General features: G+C 45.9%; 1 pseudogene; it reads right to left on the bottom strand.

The window, feature by feature from the left end:
* Positions 1–4,080: 4,080 nt before the first annotated feature.
* LOC128594330 (40S ribosomal protein S8-like) lies at positions 4,081–5,270 on the bottom strand (annotated as a pseudogene).
* Positions 5,271–6,150: the final 880 nt, after the last annotated feature.

Consider the following 6,150-nt stretch of genomic DNA (forward strand, 5'->3'; position numbering starts at 1 on the left):
CATACTTATAATCCTAACCACTTGGGGCTCTGAAACAGGAGGATTTCTTGAGCCCTGGAAGTCAAGGCTACAGTAGTGAGCTATGATCATGTTACTGCCCTTCAGCCTGGATGACAGAGCAAGATCCTAACTCTATAGCCAGGCATTGTGCAGTGGCTCATGCCTGTAATCCTAGCTTTCTGGCAGGCCAAGGCAGGTGAATTGCCTGGGTTCAAGAGTCTGAAACCAGCTTGAGCACGAGCAAGACCTTGTCTCTACTAAAAATAGAAAAAAAAAAAAATAGCTGGGCATTGTGGCGGGTGCCTGTAGTCCCAGCTACTTGGGAGGCTGAGGCAAGAGCCCAAGAGTCTGAGGTTGCTGTGAGCTATGAGGCCACAGCACTCTACCAGGGGGAACAAAGTGAGACTCTGTCTTTAAAAAAATCCCTAAAAACACAGCTCGGCACCTGTAGCTCAGCAGCTAGGGTGCCAGCCACATATTCCGGAGCTGGAGGGTTTGAATCCAGCCCTGCCCTGCCAAACAACGACAACTCTAACCAAAAACAGCTGGGCTCTGTGGTGGGCACCCATACTCCCAGCTACTTGGGAAGCTGAGGCAAGAGAATCAGCCTTAAGCCCAAGAGCTTGAGGTTGCTGTGAGCTATGATGCCCTAGCACTCTACTGAGTGCACCGTAGTGAGACTCTGTCTCAAAAAAAAAAATCCCTAAACACACCCCCCCCCATTAAATAAACTGGTTCTTTTTAATTGATGTACAACATAGGTACAGTGAGGTTCATACCTCTCAAGTATGCAGCTGGTGGATTTTCTATGTAGCCACCAGCCAGCTCCATATGTTTAGGTCCCCAGAAGGTTCCCTAATGCCCCCTCCTTGCCAATACCCTCCAAAGATAACCAAGTACCTCTATCACCAAAGATTAGGTCTTCCCGCTTTTAAATATAAATGAAATCACACAGAATGTACTTGTTTGTTTGGTTTCTTTCAGTCAACATTATGTGTGTGAGATCACCCATGTGGCTGCATGTATCAATAGTGTTTTTTAAAACTGTGATGTAATACTCTCTTGTATGAACATACTCTAATACATTCTTCTGTTGATAGGCATTTGGTTTGTTACTAGTTTTTGGTTAATATGAAAATCTCAATAGGAGCATTCTTATACAGGAGACAATGTTTACATTGCTTGCAAGTTACGTTACAAGATTTAAAAAACAACAACAAAGTTTCTAAATATTTTGTTCACTTTTTGTAAGTTTGAAATAATCCCAACTGGCTACCTTAAGTGTTATTATTACTGCTATGATACTGTGATGTCACTTGGAGGATATGAGGGGCTGGCCCTAGGCTGGCGGTGACCAGAGCTGGAGCCCACTGGTGCACAGGGCACAGCAATGTTCTCCTTAGGCATGAGGTTCCCGAGCAGTTTTGGTGTTCTGAGGCATGTAAATAACATTTCAAGTGTGTATGAGCTATTTCTCCTGTTTTCCTCCCTACTCGAGTTCCTGCAACTTTGCCTTTTATATTTTCCTGATCTTAGCTCTTATTTCTTTTTGTTCTGTAGGAACAGAGAGGGGTGATCCCTTTCCTCATCCATCTTAAAGATCACAGCCCACATTTCTAATAAAAGACAGGTTAACTACAAAAGCATGACAAAGTTATTTAATCAAAGTTTTACATATCATGGGAAGCCTTTAAAAATGAAGACCCAAAGGACTCGGGAAAACTATTTTTTTATGCTTAGATTTGATGAAGAATGAATAGCAGTGCAGCAATGAGATTGAAGAAAAAGGGTATAACCTAATGTAATAGACAGAGGGGGACCCAGCAAGGTCTGTCCAGATTTTTCTTGGTCTCTCTGTGTAACAATCCTTCCTCTTGAGTATAGGGCAAGACCCCTCCTGAATGAGGGTCTCATAAATTACCATTAGACAAGGTAGATCAGACAATTTCATTATGATTAACTTTTTTCTTTTCTTTCTTTCTTTTTTTTTTTTTGTTATGGTTAACTCTTAAACAGAAAGGCAGGGAAATGTTATAGCAACATTTCTAGGTTTTATGGCTGGTTTTGGGAAAAAGGAATTCTAGTTTTTGACCTGCCTTGGGGAAGAGGAATTCTAGTTTCTATTTGCCATGGAGGGGATGTGGAGTCAAGAGACAGGAGGGCAGGAGAAATTCAGAGCTACCTTGGTCTGAAGACTTCCAATTTTTTTTTTTTAGAGACAGAGTCTTACTTTGTCACCCTCAGTAGAGTGATGTGGCATCACAGCTCACAGCAACCTCCAGCTCTTGGGCTTAGGCGATTCTCTTGCCTCAGCCTCCTAAGTAGCTGGGACTACAAGTGCCCGCCACAATGGCCAGCTACTTTTTGTTGCAGTTTGGCCGGGGCCAGGTTGAACATGTATATGGGGCCAGTGCCCTACTCACTGAGCCACGGGCACCGCCCGACTTCCAGTCTTTTTTAGTTCAAAGTACTCAGCATACCAAGGCACCATACTTAAGGGTACCATGCTTGGAGCCCCAACAATTCTCATTCCACCTCTTCAGCTTTCTCTCTACTCCGTAAACATTTATTGAGCACCTTCTACAAAACATTGAGGATACAGAGATGAAAGGTGGGCTTCTGATCTCAGAGAACTCAAGGACAATAAAGTGTGACTAAGTTCTATGATGGTAGGCTTGTGGCAGCCCACAGAACCAGTGAATCTGGCTTAGGGGAAGAGGTGATTTGGGCATTCATTATAGAGGAGCACACCAAATGGAGGAAGAGTCTGAGAAAAGACAGAAGGTGAGAGAGAGCATGAAAGTGCTGAGATGCGTAGCTGGGTACAAATGCAAGGAGCAGAGGTGAGGCTTGGGAGCTGAGCTGAGAGCATATCTTGAACAGTTTAAAAACTATGAAGTTTGGGGGCGGCACCTGTGGCTCAAATGAGTAGGGTGCTGGCCCCAAATGCCGGAGGTGGCCGGTTCAAACCCAGCCCCGGCCAAAAACTGCCAAAAACAAAAAAAAATAGATGGGCATTTTGTGGCAGGCGCCTGTAGTCCTAGCTGCTTGGGAGGCTGATGCAAGAGAATCACTTAAGCTCAAGAGTTTGAGGCTGCTGTGAGCTGTGAAGCCACAACACTCTACTGAGGGTGACATAGTGAAACTCTGCCTCAAAAAAACAAACAAACAAACAAAAACTATGAAGTTTGGGCTTGGCGCCTGTAGCTCAGTGGCTAGGGCACCAGCCACATACACTGGAGCTGGCAGGTTTGAACCCAGCTCGGGCCTGCCAAACAATGACAATTACAACCAAAAAATAGTCAGGCATTGTGGTGGGTGCCTATAGTCCCAGCTATTTGGGAGGCTGAGGCAAGAGAATCACTTAAGCCCAAGAGTTGGAGGTTGCTGTGAGCTGTGACGCTACAGCACTCTACCAAGGGTGACATAGTGAGACTCTGTCTCAAAAACAAAACAAAACAATGAAGTTCAAATTTTAGAAATATAATGAGAAACCAGAGCATGGAGACCAGTTAGGAGGGTTTTGAGATAACCCAGTAAGGAGACGACAGGGATGACAGGGCCCTGCATTTATATCAAGGCGGCAGCAGGATGATGGAAAGGCTAGAGTGCAGGGCCTCAGCCTAGCTCACAGCAACCTCAGACTCCTGGGTTCAAGCCATCCTCCTGCCTCAGCCTCCTGAGTAGCCGGAACTACAGGCATCCATCCCAACACCCAGCTAATTTTTCCATTTTTAGTAGAGACGGGGTCTGGTGGTCTTGAATTCCTGAGCTCAATAATCCTCCTGCCTCAGCCTCCCAGAGTGCTAGGATTACAGGTGTGAGCCACCATTCCTGACTGGAGAGTTTCTAGGCAATACCTACAGGTCCTGGTGGCTGACCAGAAATAATGAAGTCACGGATGGCTTTTTACAATTTCTTGGTCTGTATCTTTATCTTGCTTTCTCCTCCTCCTCCTCTTTTTTTTTTTTTTGAGACAGAGATTTGCTATCCACCCAGGCTAGATTCAACTCTTATTTATTTATTTTTCAGAATAATGAACACATTTATTACATGAACTAAGACAGGAGAGAGGAAGAATTATTTGCCTTTCCTGGCCTTGATTTTCTTCAGATAGAACTCCGGCTCCTTGACTTCTAGCACATAGCCATCTGCTCGGCCACACCGGCCTGGTCTTGATGCAATGCACGCAAGAAGCTGGCCCTGCTGGAACTGCTCCTCCAGAAGACTGCTTACTTTGGCATTCTTTTTCCTTTCATCATATTTCTTCTGAAATTTTTTCATCTTTTTTTTGTTTTAAATATCTGCTTCCTCAGGAGCCAGCTTGGTCCCCTTCTTTCGGCACAGGGGCAATGCACAGTGGGACTCATACCACTGTCGGTATGGTGTCTGTTAATAAGCACGTGCAGGGGTGGCGCCTGTGGCTCAGTGAGTAGGGCGCCGGCCCCATATGCCGAGGGTGGAGGGTTCAAACCCATCCCTGGCCAAACTGCAACAACAACAAAAAAATAGCCGGGCGTTGTGGCGGGCGCCTGTAGTCCCAGCTGCTCGGGAGGCTGAGGCAAGAGAATCGCGTAAGCCCAAGAGTTAGAGGTTGCCGTGAGCCGTGTGACGCCACGGCACTCTACCCGAGGGCGGTACAGTGAGACTCTGTCTCTACAAAAAAAAAAAATAAGCACGTGCAGTCCTTCACCAAGGTCTTGGTACAAATCAGCTCATTATTGGATGCATTGTAGACAACATCAATGATCCTTGTTTTCTTAGTACAACACTCTGAGCCCCAGGAGAAGTTCCCCACATCCAGCCTCAGGGCATGGTATGGTATTTCTTTTTTTTCTTCGTCTTTTTTTTTTTTTTAGAGACAGAGTCTTGTTTTATCGCCCTCGGTAGAGTGCTGTGGCATCACACAGCTCACAGCAACCTCCAACTCCTGGGTTTAGGCGATTCTCCTGATTCAGCCTCCCAAGTAGCTGGGACTACAGGCATCCGCTACAATGCCTGGCTTTTTTTTGTTGCAGTTTGGCCGGGGCTGGGCTTGAACCCATCACCCTCAGTATATGGGGCCAGCGCCCTTCCCCACTGAGCCACAGGTGCCACCCAGCATGGTAATTCTTATTATCTCCCCAAACACAGATGATGTGTATGTGGCAGGGGTCAGTTTTGGTGGTGGCAGGAGGGTGTCCAAACTCATACTTCTGCTTCTTGTGGTAGGGCTTTCTCTTGCCCCTGGTCTTGTGGCACTTGTGTCAGTTGTACCTAGAGATGCCCATTGCTCTGTGCTGTCTGGAAAGAGAGTTTTTTTTTTTGGAGACAGTTTCAAGCTGTTGCCCTGGGTAGAGTGCCATGGAATCATAGCTCACAGCAACCTCCAACTCTTGGGCTCAAGAGATCCTCTTGCCTCAGTTTTTCTATTTTTAGTAGAGGTGGGAATGTTGCTTTTGCTCAGGCTGGTCTTGAACCCGTGAGCTTAAGCAATCCACCCACCTCGGCTTCCCAAGGTGCTAGGATTACAGGTGTGAGCCACCGTACCTGGCCTTAGATTCAACTCTTAGGCTCAAGTGATCCACCTGCCTCAGCTTCTTTTATTTTTTTTTTAATTTTTAATTTCAACTTGCTTGTACAGTCTTCTTTGTTTGAAGTACTCTTTTTTGTTGTTCATTTTCTTCTTCCTCTGGTGATGCTCGGCTGTTTTTGATGTTAGTAGAGACGGGGTCTTACTCTGGCTCACTGCTGGTCATACTGGTCTCGAACTTCTGAGCTCAGGCAGTCCACCCGCCTCGGCCTCCCACAGCGCTGGGACTACAGGCATGAGCCATCACGCCCGGCCCTGCCTCAGCTTCTTGAGTAGCCAGTTCTATAGGAACATGGGACCATGCCTGGCTCTTCTTGTTCTTTGAATCTTCCTATTTCTTGCATCAGTGTTGGTTTTCCTCTGAGCCCCTGCTCCTTTCTTTTTCTCAGTTTCCTTTCTCTTTTTCTGGGAGTCTTTTTTCCTTCTTTTTGTCTCTTTCACTTCTCTCGTGGTATGAGTTGAGAGACCTCAGCTAAGCTATATTAAAATATAAAATACTATTGCAATTCATAGTGAGAACCTTAGGTCCGAGAGAAAGACTGGGACATTGAGGACAAAATGGGAAGGCAAGAAGGAGT

This window comes from Nycticebus coucang, chromosome 9 (assembly GCF_027406575.1).
Source record: "Nycticebus coucang isolate mNycCou1 chromosome 9, mNycCou1.pri, whole genome shotgun sequence".
NCBI classification, from domain to species: Eukaryota; Metazoa; Chordata; class Mammalia; order Primates; family Lorisidae; genus Nycticebus; species Nycticebus coucang.